This window comes from Pangasianodon hypophthalmus, chromosome 12 (assembly GCF_027358585.1).
Source record: "Pangasianodon hypophthalmus isolate fPanHyp1 chromosome 12, fPanHyp1.pri, whole genome shotgun sequence".
Taxonomy (NCBI): Eukaryota; Metazoa; Chordata; class Actinopteri; order Siluriformes; family Pangasiidae; genus Pangasianodon; species Pangasianodon hypophthalmus.
Genome location: NC_069721.1, coordinates 20486685 through 20508279, shown reverse-complemented (window position 1 = coordinate 20508279; position 21595 = coordinate 20486685). Strand labels below are relative to the sequence as shown.

At 37.5% G+C, this 21595-nt stretch overlaps 1 protein-coding gene across 1 annotated transcript in view; it reads right to left on the bottom strand.

The window, feature by feature from the left end:
* The window catches only part of chrm3b (cholinergic receptor, muscarinic 3b), a 104799-nt gene that overhangs the window by 74304 nt on the left and 8900 nt on the right, over positions 1–21595 (bottom strand). The window contains exon 2 of the mRNA XM_026914594.3: positions 338–436. The gene's annotated coding sequence lies outside the window, so the exon portion shown is untranslated. The remainder of the gene's footprint in view (positions 1–337; positions 437–21595) is intronic.

Here is a 21595-nt window from a genome sequence, read left to right as displayed (position 1 = left end):
ATACCTGCATCCCAGAGAGACATCACTAATTAAATATTTAAGATACAACATCCTGCTGGACTTATCAACCAGAATTGCACAGTTGGACTTCTAAAGATATGGTTTGGATAAAAATCTTGTTCCTCTAATCCTTCTTTAGCACAGTTTGAGCTTTGTGTCTCATTCATGCTAATCACAAAAGCATTATGCAAATGTAATCATTCTCTTACAGTATGTGACTCAGTAGTTTAGCTGAAAATGGTGTATTGAAAATACAATAGAGATGAAAGCTGCTGCTGAAAACTCGACTGCTGGCAGGTAAGATAAAGCAGCGTGAGGACAGAGGAGATGGACCTACCTGAAGTAGAGGATGACATCTATAGAGTCCCGCCTCAGCAGTGTCCACTTCACCCCCCCCTTAGACACTGTCCTCACTGACACACATCATACACGTGACCTGGACAACACAAGAGTATAAGAAGTACTCAGTTCATGCTTATATTTGAGGAATATAAAGCTTTATTTAAAACTAAGACGAATACATTTTTGATGTATATTCCTAATATGAAACTGAACAAACTAATCCAATGAGAATTAGTACAAATTCAAGCAAACTACGTGATTTGATTTCATTTAAAAGTCATAAGAAAATGAACAAAGTGAACAAAGCCTCATTTTTCATACACAATCTCATATTTGCAAATAAGAGACAAGCTCAGATTCAAAATCTTTCGAAGAACAGACTGAACACAAACTGGCCTTTGCTGAAAGCTGACCTTCAACAAAAAACTTTCTGAACAGCTGCCTTTATAGTAGAACTTCTTTCATTCAATGATTTCTTTTGACACATTTGCACAAAAAGTGACAGAGCAAGAATGCTTAAAAATACAGCCAATAACAAACAGACTCTCTTCACAGGCACTGACAACATTATAGTTGATCAAAATAAATTTTTTCGTCTACTGTAATTACTACTCAGAATAATTAATAATAATTGACTTTGAAAGAGCAGTTTTAATTTCTAGAGCCTTTTGTAAGAACAGTGTTTATCCCTCCTGTGCAGTTGCAGAGAACTGTAAAACTTTTATGCACAGCTGTTCTGAACCTACAGGGTGATTTCGCAGGAAAGTCCTGAAAACACTTGAAATTTAAAAGCATTTTTTGCAAAGTTGTGAATCCCAACGATTTCAATTTTTCAATTTTTCAATTTATTTATAAAGCACATTTAAAACAACTTTCACTGACCAAAGTGCTGTACATAAAACATAGACCTAATTACAGCATTTAAAAAATGCACAGACCTAATCACTGCATTAGTATTGCATAGTCTTGTATACAGCAGTAGAATCCATATAACCTTAAAACAACCCAATCACCTATCATTAAAAGCACAGGAGAAAAGATGAGTTTTTAACATTTAAATTCAGACACTGCAGAAGCAGTTCTGATAAATAGAGGCAAAGTGTTCCATAGTTTGGGACCAGCAACAGAGAAAGCTCTATCTCCCCTACATTTTAGTCTTGTTCTGGGAACGATGTCACAGCCAACCATGGCCAAGCCAAGACAGCAAATTTAGCCATGCTGTCTGGGTGGGAGGGAAAAGCATACTCTCTCTTCTCTGTCAATCACAGCAACACTAGCCAATGGTGGGCGTCTGTGAGCTTGTGTACACAGAAGAGGGAAGATAGCGCTTTCCTCCGAGTGTGTTACACAGCAAGTGTGAAAAGATGTGGCTGGCTGGCTTCATGTGTCTTGGAGGAAGCACGTGTTACTCTTGACCCTCCCTGGTTGGTAGCTGGCCTATGATAGGGGAGAGTTGGCTGGGTGGGTGGCAAATTGAGGCGAAAATGGAGAAAAATCCCAAACAATCGATCACTCAATCAAATGTAATTCAAAAATATTTGTCAAATGAAATGTGTAAGTTCCTTTGGAGTAATGCATCGCTCCAAACATACCTGATTGCTTACATTAAAATAAACCCTCTTTGGGTAGAAAAAAAAATGCTAAATGTGGCTGTTTCATGTTGCTTCTGATTTACCGCGGGGTAAACAAAAAAAAAAATCTTTAAATCAAGGCAGTTATAATTTATTTACTCAGTTGCACCCTGCCATAAATGTCTATGGTGTTATGTCAGGCAGATGAAGGTGATAAATGTGGCTCATCCCTCATTTATTATCTGTACATTGTCCTGCCAAAGCAGCGCTGCCATTCAGCGACTGAACATCACTGATCTGGTCACCCATACACCTTACTAACATGCTTTATGATGGGCTTTCCTTTAATTTGTCACCTGTCTGTATGTATCCACACACCTTACTATATTTTCTTTTTCATAGATAACACTGAGTTGGTGTTGTCAATTATTCATTAACAAAGTACCACAATTCTATATGTTCTGACAGAAGAGGAAAATATCCAAGTATAATGTAACGAAATATCAGCAAAATATTTCTATAATAAATTATATAAAGTGGAAAGACAGATTTTTATCACCATCCTTTCCTAATATTTGTACATGCTATCAGAGAAAATAAGTAGGCTTGGGTTTAAAGAAAGAAAGAAAGAAATTTACATTACACACTGACCGTCTTCGCCCAGACAACACCATTTATCAAGCACTTTCTTCTGAATAATGATTCAGGGCACCTGGAACCAAGACTGATAGAGACATTATATAGTTTGCTTGCACTTCATAAAGCACCCAGTGGTGTGTATTGTACTAAAGACCACATGATTGATGGGATAAATTCACTGTATTTTGTTTATTGCTCTATTATTTCACAGGTTTCACCTGAATCTGTATAGCACTGCACAATTTTATACTTTATTGCTTTGTTTGTTTTATTATTTTCTATTATTATTATTATTACTACTACTACTACTACTACACATAGTGTGCATTGTAACTTTCACTCTCTCTGTGACCATCAAAATATCATACAGTAGCTAAAGATAATTTTGTGGTTTATGTTTTTAATAAAAAGCAAACCAGCCCTGTCATACTCCTGCAATATCTTTTTTTAAGGTTAGGTTAGGTTAGGTTCAACTTTATTGTCATTGTCAGAGTACGAGTACAGAGACAACGAAATGCAGTTAGCATCCAATCAGAAGTGCAAATAGCAAATAAATTAAAATGAGGTAACAAGGTTATGGTGCAATAAGTTAACAGTGTACAGTGGTAAACAGCATGATGCATACCAGTAATGCAAATGGCAATTAAGTTAAGTGGAATAAATAAGAATTATGGTGCAGTTAGTTGAGATAAACAGTATACAGGTAGTGGTACGCAGCATGACGCATGCAATATGATGCAGTGGATACATACAGTGGAGAAAAAATGCAGATGTGCAAATAGCAATAATGTGCAAATAACAGTCTGATATAAATAATAGTAATAATATTAGTGACAGATGGTGCAGTAGAGTCCAAGTACTTGCAAATAACTGCAGATTACAGTAGTGTCTAATGCTAATGTTTAGTTATTAGGTGGAGCCTGGCAGTTAAGGTTTGGAAGCTGAGTTCAGCATTAGTACAGCTGAGGGGAACAAGCTGTTCATGAGTCTTTTTGTGCGACAACGCAGACTTCTGCAGCGTTTTCCTGATGGGAGACGCACAATCAGTCCATGGTGGGGATGGGAGGTGTCCTTGCTCTCGCTCTCGCTCTCTGCAAACAACGCTTTTGATAAATGTCTGAAATGCTGGGCAACTGTGTTCCAGTGATGTGTTGGGCAGTTCTCACTATCCACTGTAGTGCCTTCTGGTCACTGTGCAGTCATTGTACCATACTGTGATGCAGTTATTAAGGCTACAAAATAAACTATTTAATAAGTAAAATTAACCTTTTGGTTCCAAAATATACATTTTCATGTCCAATCAGCTACTTATGTACAATGTATGATAAGTCAATGACACAATGTATTCATTATATCCATGATATGTACTGTTATGTCATAACCAGCTCTAGTACTTGGCCAATAAACAAACTTGGATTCTGATACAACACACATTCTGTCTCACTTAGCTGCTTAGCTAAAGCACAGCACTGCATTGACCGCCAACACTTCTAGGAGGGTAAAGATTGAGTTAAATTCGATCAGCATGTTCCTGCTCCCTCGCTTTCCTCTGAAGTGCTCTCATCCTGCAGCTCACCCTCTAATGCAAACTCAGACGCTGCCAAACTCCCCAAACACAGCAACAGAATCTGTCATAAAACGCCTGCCAGCGAACAGGGGCTCTGAATCACAGCTCACTGCACGGCTTTCAAATATAAATGCAATGTAGGATCTAATTTGAGATAAATTAGTTTAACATCCACATTATAGCTTGAACTGCAGCTGTAAACATAACTGTCAGTGTAATTTAACGTGTACATTGTGTCCATTCAGAGAAAGTAATAAATAAGTAATAAATCTGTTACCAGAATGACTGAATACTTCATGCTCCAGCACATCAAAACTTGGTCAATTTAGCTTTTTCTGTTTTGGAATGGCAAACAAACCACAGTGAAATTCCACAGTCTGATAATTAGTTGTTGTAAATTACTCTTAACTAATTTATTTAGACTGGAGTGTTCTCTCCTGTATGTCAGCTACCAACCGGGGAGGGTGAAGGCTAACCCATGCTTCCTCTGAGACATGTGAAGCTGGCCAACCATATCTTTGAACTGCTGCTCATGCTGCGTCTGCGTAACGTAATACCGTCAGGGGAAAGCGCTATCGACCCTCTTCTGCATACATAAGGCCACAGATTCCCACAACTGGCTGGTGCCACTGTGATTGACAGGGTTGAGAGAGAATACATCATCCCTCCCACACAGAGAGCACATCCAATATTGCTGTACTGACTCCCGGCCACGGATGGCTGTGGCAACGTTGGGATTCGAACTCACAATCTGCTTATTGTTTATTTAATCTTATTGTATTCATTCGTTTTAAAACCAGGTTTATAATCATGCTGGGCCTCTCCGAAAGTAAGTCCAAGTAGGGCTTCACTGTTAAGAAAGAAAGAAAGAAAGAAAGAAAGAAAGAAAAGATGTTTTAGTCATATTATTAGTACTTTTCTAAAGTATTAAAAGATTCATTGTGGAGCCAAGAGGTTTGTAAGTCGAAACCTTATACTAAATTACTAATGATATTTTTATTATCAGATTACCTTCTGTGAATAACTTTAATGTTTCTTTATTCCTGCTGTGGCTGCCATCAGCTTTAGTAGACAAAAAACTTAAATCTGAACAAATGTGTTTTCATTAATGCATGCAGCTGCTGAAAATTAAGCATGGCATAATACCAAATAACACAAACATAACTGGTGCAAAGAACGTTCCAGGAGAAAAAGCATTTTAGTGTAAATGTGATGTTCATTTAATTGCTGAAACCACAGTGAACTGCCTCATTTTACCCAGACAGTTTTTCTCCTGCGTGTGACAGCATGCTGGAAATCAAATTTCCCACAATGCAGCGTGGGTGTAGATCAGACTCCTAACGACATGTCTCCTAATGAGAAGGTTGTGAGTTCAAATCCCTGCACTGCCACTGAGCAAGACCCTTAACTTTCATCTGCTCAGCTCAATTATAAGTCACTTCAAATTAAAAAAAATCATCTGCCAAATGAGTATATGGAAATGACACCAAAGTACACACACACACACACACACACACACACCTGGCACCTCCAGCTTAAGTTTAATTTAAGCTTAGGGTTAAAGATAATGCTGTTATTTTTAGCTTAAATTGTATAATGTTCTGTAAATGTCCTGCCCCTGATGTGGCATTTATTTGAAAGAAAGCGCTTATCAGGTAATATAATTTTAAACGTGTCAGAGAAAGCTGTTTGATCTGTCAGGTTGGTGATGGCAGATGGTAAATACTGAGTGAACAAATATTGATACACAGTATATACTGTATACTGGAACGCTCAGAACTAAAGCCTAGAATGTGTTATACAGTGTAACCCTATCCCTTTTTTTCTGTCTCTCCGTGGGAGTCAAAACGATAGCAGCCATTTCTAAAAATATTTTGTTGATAATAATTTTTTATCTGTGAACGTACAGTGCGTTTATCAAGGACAAATCAGTGAGGTATATTTTACACTGAAGAACCTCCCCAAATCAATGAATCAACAGTGTGCCAAGGCTACTTCTAATTTGACTCTCTTCCTGCCATTAGCTGATATTAGCCTTCTGATTACTGAGAGGGCCATTATCGAATGTTTTGGACATAAACATTGCTGTAAAATGTGGAGACATGGCCATCATCACAGGTGGACGTGAGAATATGAACTCTTCCAGTGTGAGAATACTGCAGTCTCTCCAGCATGAGCGAATCAAATCAATTTGCCTCAGACCAAAACACAACCTTTCATCTCGGAGCATAGAGAAAAGTGTCTCAACTACACAACCTGTCTAGTCACTGCAATTAAAGACTCAGAAATCATGGGTTTTTAATATAAAATGGAAATCTATTAAAATATTGTGCAATAGTCTGCAATTTTTGACAATCAACTAAATCCTGGGCTTCACTGCAGACATGCACCAGTGATCAGTTACACAGTATGTCAGAAATAAAACATTTGTGGGCATGCTGTTATAGGAAAGTAATCACAGATGAGGTAGTGTGATGCAACTCAGTGCAAAGTGAAGGTAATATTACCACACCAGGGTCGAACATTTTTAATAACAGTGTTTTATTCTTCTTATACCACAGCGATTTGCCAATGATTATATTTTTTATTTATTATAGAATCACATATATTTTATCCATTTAAGCTTGCTGAGCTAGTTATGGTGGCTGAGTGGTTAAGGCTCTGTGTTAGCGATCAGAAGGTCATATGTTCAAATCCTTGTAGGTGAACTTTGACCTAGAGCTCAGTTGCATCCTGCATCAGCCAAATGTACTGGATTATGTGTTATTGTATACTATGGAAGGTATTACTATAAATATGTTCTTTACTGTAAATTTACAGTACCTATTACAATTACTGTAAAATATACAACAATTTTGACAACGTATGTATAAATGTTGAACCAAGATACATATGCTAAAAGTAGTCTTGGGTACATAATAATTTCATTCTCAAACAGTATTATCCAAGTAACAGCTTCCTGTGGCTGTATTTCGTATTATGTTGTATTATTGGACATACAGTGCACCACACATATACTACTCTGCCAGATAAGAATCACAATGCACTACTACTTCAACCCCTAGTTGAAAATATCCTTAGATATACTGAAAAGCTTAAACATTTTAAACATTCATGACCTGAGCATTTGATATAAGACCATATCCATTTGAGTGTCCTCGGTGGAGTCCGGACTGGACATTGTGTGTCTACTTTCGCTGTTCAGCCAAACCACTTAACAGGATTATCTACAGAGCAGGATATCATTTATTAAGAGTGTATTGCATACACGACATGTCACTGGAATGGATAAAGGCTGTACATTCCTTCACACAGAGATGAGTGGATTCCTGGCTGTCCTGGGATTTGAACTCACAAGCTTCCTGTCACTAGTAAAAAAAAAAAAGGGTCAACTGTGCCATTTTTTTTGGAATGATGCATTCAGTGCATGGGGAGATGTGGTAACATATTAGCATAGTGACTAGCATAGTGAGCATGATTTTGCAAAACACAAAGAATCTCTGAATAATGAAGGTTCTTCATGCAACGACTTGTGCTTTAAAGACAGGAACTTGTTCACTACACGCATTTTTCCCCTTTTAAATTCTTCTACTTCTGCCAAATGCGATGGCACAACTCTACCCTTGCTGATTTCACAAAACAATACCAGATGGTGGAGATGACCTGCAGCAAAGCTGCACATGTTTCAGTTCTGTACAATTACATGGGGTGAATTAGACACGACTCCATATTTGACATGACTCAACAGGTTTTAGCTTGTGCCCTGGGTAGTGCACTACATGGGGTGTCAATTTCAAATCTAACCATATAAGACTTTACACATTTGTAAATTTGTCAAGAAGCATCAATTAGAATTAATGACCCATAATTTATTTAATTTCTGCCATGCAGAGATCCTTTGTATCCAACTGTATTGCCTAACAGGAGCTTATGAGATCCAGAGCTGACAGATGTAAAGCCTAGTGATGTTAAACAATGTGGATCCTGTCTCCATGCCTTAGTGAACACACATCTGCCTCAATGATGATTCAAGCAGCAGCTGTTTAGGAAAGGGTGGCTTATTTACAATGGCAAAGCAAGCTGAAGCATGATAAAAGAATGATAGAAAGATCCATAATGCATAAAAGATGTGCTTTTGGTGATGACTAAAAGAAGTGCTAGTAACAATTACACTAAATCAAACTAGGTTCATGATGACTCTTGATGAGTGGCTTATACAACAGTTAGTTCCGGTCCACTAATTTGATTGGTCGAGCAGGGTTCCAAGAATGCTTATGTTTAGTATAACCACACTGGGACATTTCACACTCTACTTGTCTGTGTCGCCACTTAAAATTTCATTTCTAGCAACAGTCCAGCTGAAACGATTTCTCTAGTCGAGTTAGCGACATCATCAGCGGAGATGGCAAACGATACAGTCTTCATGAATATAACCTCTGACTTAAAATGTGAAACTTCGTTAGATTGAGATGAAAAGGAAGAAGGGAAGCCAATTCCACCGGAAGCACCTTTAACAGGAATGTGCAAATTAACGTGAGCTAGCTAGCTAGCCAACAGCCGATAAAGTGAGTGTAGCTTATTCAGCATCTATTTCCACTAGCGGAGGGAAAATAAACAAATTATTTCGAAATATCGTGTCTGAAATGCCAGTTACTCATTATCAATTTCTTATTTATAAAACTGTTTTATAAAAGCAATTTCGCACTTGCAATTCGCAACTCGCAATACTGAATATTGACACGGCCGTGATTTGCCTGTACAGTCATGCTGTTATTCAGTATAACCACACTCTTGCTTGTGCAATATTGCTTAATTCGAATTGAGATCATTATGTGAGGAATACTATGTGTATTTATTAAAATCTTACATTACTGTAGCAGAGTGTGGTAACTTCATTTCTAGCGGATTTTTGAGAATGACGGCTCGTCTGGATTTTTAATTTAAGTTTGTACTGCAATAGCCAAAATCTTGAGCAAAATAACTGCTATCTAGTATTTAGTACATCCTGTTAGAGTGCCAAGAGTGCCGTGTATCCTCCCAGAGTTAAAAGGAAACCAGGAATATTAATAGCTGGTTAAATTTATTCATGGCAATATTTTTGTTCTCATAAGTCAATTTCTGACAAATGTGCCCTATGCGTAATGCGTCAGTGGTGAGACGGCAAGTACAACCATGACTCACTTGCCCCATTCATTCATTTCAGACACTTAGTTGTTGTTTGTTTGTTTATTTTAAGAATTTAATATTCATCACCTAATATTAAACATGTGTTTAGGACAAATTTGCACCTAGCAGTATGGTGACTCACTATATAGCCTGCTGCCTCACAGCTCCAGCATCCCTGGCTCAATCCTGAGCTTGGGTTACTATCAGTGTGGAGTGTCCATGTGAGTTTCTTCCATGTTCTCCGGTTTCCTTCCACATCCCAAAAACTTGCCAGTAGGTGGATTGGCAACTCTAAATTCCCCTAGGTGTGAATGAGTGTGTAAATGTGTGTGTATCCCATTCAGAGTGTATTCCTATCTCACACCCAGTGTTCCTGGGATAAGCCCCTCATCCACCGCAACCCTGACCAGGATAAAGTGGTTATTGAAGATGAATAAATGTTCAGTGAATGAATGTTTTGAAAGCTAAATTCGTGTTATTTTATGATGTTTGTGATGAAGGGAGGAGGTCGTCGGACATAGTCTGCGACATAGTTTGGTTAGATGTATATTGGAGGTTGGGGTGGGGGTGGGGGGATGCGGACCAGAGGGGCTGGTGGATGCATAGGATGAACAAACCAGAATTTTTTTTACCACCAGAATTGCAGGGGTTGAGTTCTGTCTCTTCTAAGACTAACAGAAAAAAACAGATGTTTTCTGTAACCAGCACATCTGCTCATCAAATCACAGTGTGTCTAACAAGCTTCATCTGAATCATGGTAGCTAAGCAGATTTTTTTTTTGAATGAAATGAGCAGGAATAAATATAGCAGTGTAATGACTTCCGCCCGTGATGGCAGTCTAGAGCCAGAATTCAGAATTGCACCACATGAAACAGAAAGGTGAGAAAGGCAATTACAAAACAGATTCCTAATTTAAGCTAAATAAGAAACCTTTTTTAGATTTAATTTGTTTATATATATACCCATCACCATTTATGATTCACCACTTATTTCAGCCACGTGGTAAAATCTACTCTCCAACCACACAAACTGCACCTCAGATGGCATGCAATGCACACTATACGCTATTTTGGTAAGGTAAAATCTAACAGAACAAAAAAAATCTGACAGTTTAAAATCAAAGGCAGTGTGGTACCCCACTCCGCTGGACTGTCAGAAAAGCCTCCACCTTATGCCTCATTCTTACGCCCTTAAAATGGGAATAGTATCATGCGGTAAGAGGCAGGGAGCAAGTGCATAAATTCTGCATGTTTAAGAGGGACAAACCAACAGCCATCATCATAATCCATAGCATTAGTCGATAAACATCCAGGCAGCATCAAAAAGGGCAAATCCATATTACCAAACCCAAAGAACCAAATATCAGGAATTAGAAACAAGTAAACACTTTAACACACGCTCGCAAATGCACATTCACTGAATGAGACTTCGCAAAGACAAACTGTTCAAATCTAAGCTGAAGACAAATGAACACAATGGGAACACCAACCAGTGACAGAAAAGGGAAAAGAGCCAGGAAACAAAAACCAAAACACATGTCACAATAAGAACACGGCCTGTCCACCATTCTCTTATGGGACTGATGACAGGAAATCGCAATGGTTATTCTCTGATTCAGAAACCCTCTGCTATAGCGTTCTACATAGACCCCTCTAAGGTTCCCCAAGAGGGACAAACCAAAGAACCATTTAGGGTCTTAAATTAAGCTTTTTGTTCTAAGAGTGCACTGTTTATAGCTCCCTAATAACTTATATCAGCAAGAACTGATTTAAAGTTTTTTTTATTTAAAGTTCAAAAATGAAAAAAAGATGAATTTGAGAAATATAAGTTGACATTGGACTGTGTCTGATACACTGCATAATGGAGCAGAGAAACCATGTGATGTGCATAGTGATTTATTCTCCAGGAAACTAGCCTAGTTAAAACTTCAGCAAAAACACTTACCCCAGTCAATTCTACATTATGAGAATCAATCGATTCTCATAATGTATAAAAACACTGAGAAGATATCTAAGCCTCCCCTGATATGCATTTGTCTGTGGGTGTGTATAAATTATGTATAAATTATAGTATAAATTATAGCTAGTCTGGAAGTAATTAATGATGAAACAGTCACAGTCTATTCCCCACAGCATAGTTAACTACTATCAAAGCAAGCATTAAGGATATATTTTACCCTTTACACACTAAACATGCATGCTCACAAAATGAGCTCAGTTATCAGGTCTACAAGACTCCTTTCTAGACTGAGAATACAGTTGTAGCTGACAACGAAAACAATCCAGACCACCATCAGATGTGAGCCAAGTGCTCAGACAGATCCTCTTTCAAGATTGTCCTGGCCTTTTTGTTCTGAAATCATGATTGTTCTTATCCAGTCTTCACTGATGTCTCACCTGGTCTGCAGCAGGTGATTTAGGGGACACAGGAAGGAGAGTAATCTGTGCCGAGAAAGAAAGAAACACACGCACGTCTGACTCCTTTGAGCTCCAAATCAAAACCGGATAAATTGAGTCTCACCTTATCCCAACCCCCCTATGGAAGATCATGCCTGAGAGAATTGATTTTCTCAGGAATAGCAGGATGGCAAAACAACTTTCTTTGCAGAACTCAAAAGTCACTACAGTTAAAAAAAAAAAAGAAGAGCAATGGAAGCTTCACATTTTTTCAGTCTTCAAACATGCCAGAAAACACATTTTAGAAGGTGGTGACCTATAAACCAAAAGGCATGTGATGATATTCAACTTTCATGTCACATATTTAAGAAAAAAAAGCCTACTGCCTATAACTGCATGTTTGGCACATTTGGGACGCGAACAATAATCTGAATTATTGGGAAAAATAATAACTGAAGTGATGCCTACATTTGGGACCTTTAAAATATGCTGCTTTCTGAACAGGATGGTCATCATTTCAGAGGCATAAAAGCTGTCCAAAACAGATATATTCCAATGTAGCGTTCACTTAAATGGAATAGTTACAGTGATGAATCTTTAAAATGTCTGCTATAAACATATTGCGCATGGTGAATATTCTACCACAGAGTTGCTCAATTCTCAATTCTGATTGGTCAATTATTTCTAATAAATGCTTAAAATTAGCACAATTATCTGCCAATAGAACAAGAATATTTCAAGCTTGAAATGCATAAAAATGTCTAGAACTAGGTTTTAGTAATCATATATTTGGTTTGTTATAATCTTGTAATAGGAAATACAAGATAAATCGGACTATATTCAAGATATTTTCACTTGCTAAGATGCCATTTTTTGCAGTGTAACGGCACCTCTGACAGCAGTACCGACTGCAAATCACATTTACTTTATATGATTGTGCTCATTCTAATAGTTACAGTTTCTGTATCATGACAAGTTACAATTTTTTGTCTTGTTAACTTTGAGAGATAAAAAAGAGAGGCTGGTGAGGAATGACTGTTTATGTCTGTTAAAATTGATAACAGGAACGAACTTGTTTCTTGGACGTTCCACAAAACTAAGCAACTATAAACAGCTAAAAAGTATGACATCCAGTTTTAATAAATAAAAAATAGCAATCACTGGCAGATTGCTGTGGTAACCAGAGGAATGCAGGATGTGCTGTTATTGAAGAGTAACTCTGCTTCACGTTGGGTCGCATCACACCTTCCCACTGTGCTGTATTCCTTATTGTATAACCAAAAAGCACAAGTTTTCATACAAGTTGGCCTGTGCAAAGTTTGTGAATTGCAATCATGACACTATGCAGAAAAACACAAGTAATCACAAGGTTGGAATGGGAGAAGGAAGGAGTTCTGCCTTCATTCCTCACGTATGGTTTGCGGCAGCAGTTTGAGTCTTTGCGCTCAATTTCACAGTAAAACTGTGGATCATTATAGAAGTCGAAATAGCCAGATCTGTTCTGACTGACTGACTGTGTCCTTGTGGTCTAAAAGTCAAAGAAACCTTTTGAACATCATAAGAATTTTTTTTCTATAAATGTGTGATGGGGCAGTTTTACAAAAGGATGCCATTTGAGAACAGAAAAAACACATAGAAACACAGATACCACTGAAAGAAACTGGAAAATTCCTTAGGCCTGTACATGTCCCAGCCCTCTCCTGGCAAAGCAGTGCTGCATGGACTGCATTTGCATATTGACACATGACTGGCTCTTATATTTTATAACTCAATCAGATATATCCTAAATAAATGTGGCACATCTCTTCAGCCATCTGAACAATTCATTAAAAAAAAAAACATCTTGTAAAGCTAATGTACTTTGGTTGATTTTAAATGGCTGCACAACTCAGGACAAAAAAGGCCCACAAACTCTATTTTTAAATAAATAAATAAAAATCAGTGAATGTGATTCAATGCCTGTCAAGTCAAGAGACTGTCAAAGCTCTTCCTTTATCACCATTTCCTCCTTTTTCATCTTGTCACTGTAGCTTTCTAGAAATACATTTGTTTTGCATCACCTATATCACATCCACAGAGATTCCTCATAAAGCATCTTTTCTAAAAGGTACTAAAGGAAATGAAAATTATTATTATTATTATTATCATTATAATGAAGCCTACAAAGTCACACACAGAGACGCACCACTGTGAGCACAAACTGTTCCGTCGCTGGTTGTGACAAGAGGAATGAGAGCAACACTTACAACTAAGAAGGAAAATGAATTTCTAGCTGCAGGCAATTTAAAAACACTACTCTGGTGGCTCTCTACATTAATATTCAGCACCAATAACTCAGCACAGGGCTGGCGTGTGTCACCCACAAAGAATGCTGTATGTTTTGCATATTACCATGCAGCTTGCTGTGTTTTATTATTACACTGGCATGAAGTGGCTGACAAAGCTGCAGTGTGGGAAAGAAATGATCAGCAGTGTGTTTCCCGGTTCTCCTGTAACACTGACACCACACTGGAATTATAGCACAATTATAGTATTATATTGCTGCGTTTATGCCATTACTAGGAGAACTTTATTAAAAAGACTTTCATTTTATACTATCTCTCAAAAATAGGAAATACAGTTTTGTCTTTCTAAAATGTGTTTTATTCGAAAGGAATATGAGGTAAAAGGCAAACAGCCACAAACAAGCAACAAAAACCACCTCGGCAGTAGCAGCCTTTTATAAAATTTATCAAACAAAATTCTATTCAGTCACCACCGATTTCTGCTGCTTTAAATAAAGATTTTATCACTAATAATAATGTACACAATAATAGTGTATCTTTTATGTTATATGTGGACATCTTATCCATTATTTTAACGTGAAATGGCACTGGGTATCACTATTACTATTAATTTAGCAAATGAGAATTTAGTGAAAACCACGCCTTGGTTAACTGCATACAGGACTTTCATAATTATGAATTTTGACTGTTGATTGGTTTAAAGATTTAAAGATATAAAGTGTTTTATTTGTTGACTTTGTGTCACTCATAAAAAGGCAAAGGAATTAAATTACAATAAATAAGAATTACAATAAATAAATAAATGGAAGGATGGATGGATAAATGGAAGGATGGGTGGATGGATGAACGGACAGGCAGACAGACTGACAGAGAGACAGACAGACAGATAGAATTGCTGTCCCATGATATTTTCATTTCTTTTTCTCAGTCAAGTTTGTTTATTTGCACAGTATGTCAAGACATATGTACAATGAGTTGCTTATGGCAAGGCTCAGGTAAAATGCTTTCATGTAACAGAATATACAATACACACACACACGGACACACACATACACACACATCAAAAGCTTAACCAAATGACCAAAATGGAATACAATAAGTACAATAAGAGTACAATCAATAAAGTTAAAATATACAATATACATAAGTGGGGAGAGACACAGAGAGAGAGAGAGAGAGAGAGAGAGAGAGAGACAAAAAATTGTGTACACATATCACTTTGGCATGACATCACATGAACTTACGTTTGGCATACAGGATTGCTGTTTAGTGCATTGTGATAGAGTATAGAAACAGATAAGGTGAGAACTATCTGCAGTAGGACGAGTTGTGCTGATTATTAATATTTGATTAAATTTAGGAGTGTGACAGGACAGTGAAATGGGAAGTGCCGGTACTGGAAAGTTGCCTCTCTACCTCCTTAATGTAAATGTCTTTTCTCCACACAGCTGCACTGCTTTATAACCTGTCTAACAGAGTCACTTCGCATGCAGGGATCTTTAAAAGCACAGTATTCTAATGTAGACAAATGTTTTAAGTGGATTTGTTGAACTTTATATTGCCAATTTCTCTTTTGCGTGTATTAATGGAAAAGTCTGGTCTTCTGTTGAAGGTGTTCAGGATGGTTTGAAAGAATTGTATTTAGAAAAGTCAATGACATCAGGAAGTGGACATCCTTTAAGAAAACGAGAAGGTAGTCTCAAAGCAATAATTTAAAAAAAAGGATTTGTGTCTGTAGTGGAAGTGACGTCAATGAATCATCAAAGAAAAACTCTCATTTTTAGTTAGTGGATTAACACACAGCAGATAAAAAGTATATAATTTACCTATCTCTCTATTAGTTTTATGGATTCTATGAATATAGCTACTAATGGACGCACAAATCTCCTGTTGAATTTAAAGAGTTTTATAGATTCACCTGCAAAGAAGTGAACATCTTGGTAAATGTATTCAGCTTCATTTAAATGTGAAAATGTGAATATTAACATGGTGTCATGGTGTATATATCATATTTCCAAGATTAAAAAAAAAAAAAAAGAAATAAAGTGTCACAGAGTGCTGTGGATGGGTCTCACAACCCCATTAAATTTCCAACACAAAAGCACCCCAAGGCTTGCAGAAAATCACGTTAGAGCAGAACAAGGGCAAAAATGACAGGCTGTTCACTCCTCTCAATGGTGAGATGACCTTGTAAGACCAGAACATGGGTTTCCAATTTCTCAAAGAAAACCAGTAATTGTCCACTATAGACAAAGTTTAAATACTCTTCAATCAGTGTCAAGCTGAATAAAAGCACTTTTTACTCAGACCGGACTCAAATCTCTGGATTCCACTTATCAGTGAACATACAACTGCTACATATGGCTGGTTGACATAGTTTATTTTTGGCACCACACACACACAGAGTGTAGAGAACCTCCATTTTTCAGGATCCAGATCATGACTATATGTTTTGCAGCCTTTTATTTTTTTTTTTTGGAAGCTATTACACAAGAGAAAACCTCAGGGATGGACATGATGAACATGATGTTATCCAGACCATACCCACACTACATGTAACCAGAGGGGCAAACCGAAGAACCCTTTTGAATACTAGATAAACCATTATTTGTTTAAAAGTGTAAATGTGAGGAACAATAGTGTGAAACTTGGCAGACCTCTCCATCCAAACAGAACTTCAACTCAAAATCAAAACCACACCATGGTTCGTTTAGTCTACGGGAAACCAAATCTGTCAAATTACCAACATTTCCAGATCCATTTCATCAAAGCTGTAACCCAAACAGGCCAAAAAATCATCTGATTTCGATCGACAGTGTCCTAATCCGGACGGAGAAAGCACAATCTAGCCAATATCTTCACTGCAAATTCATAAGAAGTTAAAATAAAATTTAAAAGGTTAAGATCAGGACTGAGCCATCTTTACAGATAATAGTTTCCCCCAGTCGATGTCTCTCATCTATCAGGCCAGATTCTGAACGTTACGGTAAAAATGCAGCCATGTAGCCCACAGTGCATGTTTAAAAAAAAAAAAAAAGGCTAACCTACATTTAAGTAACAGGAACAGACATAGATAAATTTAGCTTTAAATTATTTAACAGTATATTATTAAATGTTAAAAGTATGCACAAGCAGTTTCTTGCCAAAGATATAAGCCTTAGGAATCATGTCACTGTTAAGGTTTAGTAGAGCATCACACAGTTTGCATCTGACCACTTAAACAAACTTCGTCTCACTGCATGGTTATTTTCCCCCCAAATCTATCTTATATCCTGGAAGGGAAAAACTGACCTAATGTATTACTGGCCACTACTGCAACCTAATAACTTCAGTGATAAACTGAAATTGAATTTTTAACCAACAACATTACAACCTAATTTTTAGAAGTCAATTGGTTAGCTGTTAGTATATGTAATTTTCACATCATTTTAATGAGTGCAGATAAAATACTGTAAATTATATGCATGTCTACACAAATCTCTATCTGTATCATCATGTTATGTTCATGAAAGCCATTAAAGGTAAAACCTCATTTCATCCACAAAACTGATGGGTCTGATTTCCTTAGTAATCATTGCTGTAATTAGTTGCGTGATCTGTTCAGCTCTAGCAGAATTGCACACGTGTGTATTGGTGGCAAATGAAGTGAGGAGCTCAGTTGCTGCTGGTTATTTCCATCTTGGCCTATTGATGTTCTTTTATGTTTCAGAAGCAGATGGTGCTCTTTGCTTTGTGTCGCTGCTATAACAAGGTAATTTCCCTTATGGCATCAATTAAGGATGAGTGTATCGATTTTCTTATCCAAGCAGTGGCATTTTGATAGACCAGCTTAATGTGGGATGGCTTGCACTGAACTCCGACTTGCACTCATTATTGCCAAAATACCCTTGAACTTTGCTTTGCTCAGAAAATAGCTGTAGACAAAGTCTGGAGTAAACCTCAAAGCCAAGGTGAAACAAATAATCAAAATAGTTGATTAATAGCCCTTCCCAACAACCTAAAATACAGCCACACTGGTAACATGGAGGACTGCTCACCTCATAAATGTGACATAGGCTTAGATTCACTGGATGAGGTTTAAAGTACTCCTTAAAATCAAATTTTAAACCATTAAAATAATCTATGTAGGATAATAACTTGTCTAAACTGCCAAATTATGCTATATCACCCAAAACTAATATTAGCTAAGTAACCTTGTCTGCTAGCTAACTACATGCTAGGTCATAAACTAAGAGCTAGTAATTACTTGGTCTTTCATGTAGACATAAGTGGGATTTCAGTACGTGTCTTGATTTACATCATAATATTCTTAACTAGGTAATTACAGTATATCACAGTTCAAAATCCATATCATAACAATCAAAATATTTTTGTTCATTGCTAACATGAGCCAACAGTCAGCACGATGGTTAGTTAGCAGCCACCAATTGTCACAGATCAACCATAAAAGCATCGCTAAGTTAATTAGTTAAGTTAGCTAGCCAGATAGATAGATAACTGCTGAGATGAAGAATGGGGTACAGTGAGACCCAACAAAAAGTTGCTGGAATGGGCGTTTTTTTACTTTCTCGAGGGCAAATGCGGGCAGTTATATAATCCCGATCAGGGACACGGTGGTGTAAATTACTAATTTGTTTATATTTTGACATACAGTATAGAACCAAATCAGCTCATCAGACAATATGGCCGACAGATGCGAACAGTAATAACTGTGGGCAGGATTGGCAAGAATTGCTTCAGGAGTGGTTGGAAAATGCACACCTCTACTTTAAACCAACATATAAGAGCGCTACTAGCAGTACATGACCTGTGAATCACCCAGGGTATCATGTCTACGCTGTTTACTTAAAGATTGTAAAATGTCACTTTAAAGATCCACAGTGAGCTCAGTGCCCAGTGTCACTACATGAGCCCTAAGTACCTGAAGTTTATGTTTGATACTCACTAGCTGCAAGGCCTCAGTTACTGTGTTTGTGTTTCACGTAGCAGGACTCTGGCTACGAAAAAGCTTGGCGACATCAGGCCAGAGTCACACTAACGACCTGTCAAAGCTGTCAGCTAAAATAAATGACCAGTCAAAGACCCATTTAACCCTAATAAAGCCTTGTAGGCACTCAGTGCCAGACAGACGCAATGGACAGCAGCTAATGCAAACAGCTCATGTGTGGATGAGTGAAATATTGTGCTAAATGTAGTCTTTCTGTGTGGTACATAGCATCATGTAAAAGTCCACCATTTTTCTTCCATATTAAATTCAGTTCAATGTTTTGTTACTAAGTGACTTGTTTAAATTATGCTCTGACTTTTGTTTTACATTATGCATCATCCATCCAGGTGGTGTCACTTCTGCAGGCTGGACTCGTCTGAGAGTTTGTAATTTTTTTCCCTTTGTTTTCATGTCGCTGATGATTAAACACTGAATGTTTCTCGAAATTAAAATCTTCTAAGTCTGAAGATTTTTTTTTTCCACACCGCATACAGCCTTGATGAATAATGCTATCAATCTTGCATTTTTTGCTCAAAGGGTAAGTCTATTTTAGGAATGGTGTTCAGGGCTGAGCAGATAATAATGACGTACATCAGTGGGATTTACTCCAGTGTTTTGCCCTGGAATCAGTCAGTCACACAGCTGAGAATGTTATTCAAACCTTGACAAGCTAATTCATTTCCTGTCTCTCTCTCTCACTGACACACACACCTCACAAATCCTATAATTCCAGGACAATTACTTAGTTGAAAAAAGACCACAAGTGCAAGATTATTGTCCTCTTCTGGATGTGTGTACCCAGATGCCTAACATGTGTAGAGAATTGTGTGAACATTTTGCCCCTTAAATTTGTTCCTAAAAAAATAGAAACTGTCCCTCAATGGATGGATGAATTTGGTTTTCAGAAAAAAATCCTCCATCTAGCACTGTAAATATTTGAGACAGCAGTCAGATTTCTAGGTCACGGCCATGTTCCTCAGAAGGTGTGTGCTGTGAACGTTAAAGAAACACGTCAGCCAAAAAAAAAACCATGAATAATGAATGAAAGTCTGTAAGGTCCACTTAGAAATCATGAGCCATGTTAGCAGGGGCAGCTGGTATAAATGTGCATCACATTATTTGCAGTTAACAAATGTTTTATGGAGAATTATTTTGGATTTTTGTGAAAGTGAGCGCAACAGAACCACCAGTGGTTGGTTGAACGGTATCGGCATGTCACCGCCGGAATCAGTTACAAACTCTGACTCCCGTTGCATCATGGACAACAGACATGACCACTCAGGACTATAATTCCCAACACACAGCTTCACTGTCATGTTCCAGTTCCAGAGGTCACCTGACTTCTGATCACACACACCTCATTTCCCACACGCTATATAAAAAGAATTCCAAACACAAATGATGTGAAGTATCATTCAGTGAGTCTTTCCAGACGTGCCAAGTCTTTTTCTAGCTGTTGATATTCCGGTTTATGACTTGGTTTTTTTGTCCTTTGGTTTTGTAAGTCTACTCCTGACTAGTTTATCCTGTTTGCCTGACCTTTTGCTTACGTCTTGACTTTGTCTTAGCCTATCATTTTGGATTTTGTTTTGTGGATAAATTCACATATTTACAATTTATTTTGGTTTAATTTAATTTGATTGTATTTATTTCTGTAAAGCTGCTTTGTGACAATGTCCATTGTTAAAAGCACTATGCAAATAAAATTGAATTGAATTGAACTGAATTGCCACCCTGCTCAAAATAAAGCACACTTTGCTGCCTGACAGGTATGAAGAAGCAAGGCTAGGGCTGATTTCTTTCTAGTCCACACTGTAGATTCATGCAGTCTATCAGTAACAGATATGTCAGGTGATTCAACAGAGTGAAACCCATAGATTTGATCTCCACATCATAAGCAGTGATTGAGAAGGAGATAAGGTGAAAAAAGTGGATTATTTACTCTATCATCCTTTTTTCCTCAGAATGCATTTTGAGGAGAAACTAAAAGTACATAGACTAAGATAGACTAAGCACAAATTGTCCAATCAAAGTACAAATTACACAAAAGGACAGATGACAGAACTGTAAGTTTAGTGGGGGATTTTTTTTGGTTTGAGTAAAAAGTCACAACTTTACCATGTTTGATAGTCGGAAGAAACATGTCAGGAAGCTGGTAAGGCAATACAGATTTTACAGACAAAAAAAATAGAAATCACAAATCCAGCTGTGTATCTGCCTTTAAGTGTGTGTATGTGTGTGTGTGTGTTTAATAATTGTTTTGTGTGTGTAATCATTTTTATTATTAAGCTATTAGATTTTTAGTGCTCTCACCGCTGCGGCCCGGCTTCGATTCCCGGCCAGGGAACCAAACGTAGCCACTGGGTTGCATGCAACAGTTGGGGAGGGTTGCGTCAGGAAGGGCATCCAGCGTAAAAACTGTGCCAAATCAAAAATACGCGAACCAATGATCCGCTGTGGCGTCCCCTAACGGGAGCAGCCAAAAGAGGAACAACAACAACAAGCTATTAGATTTCAGTTCTCACATTTAATATCACAACCAGCTGTCACTGGGTGAAGTCTTCATTTAAGCTCAGTTTTAATGTTTAAACCATTTTTTAAAAGAAACTGTGACCAAAGAGCTGTTGAATTCTCAATTCTGA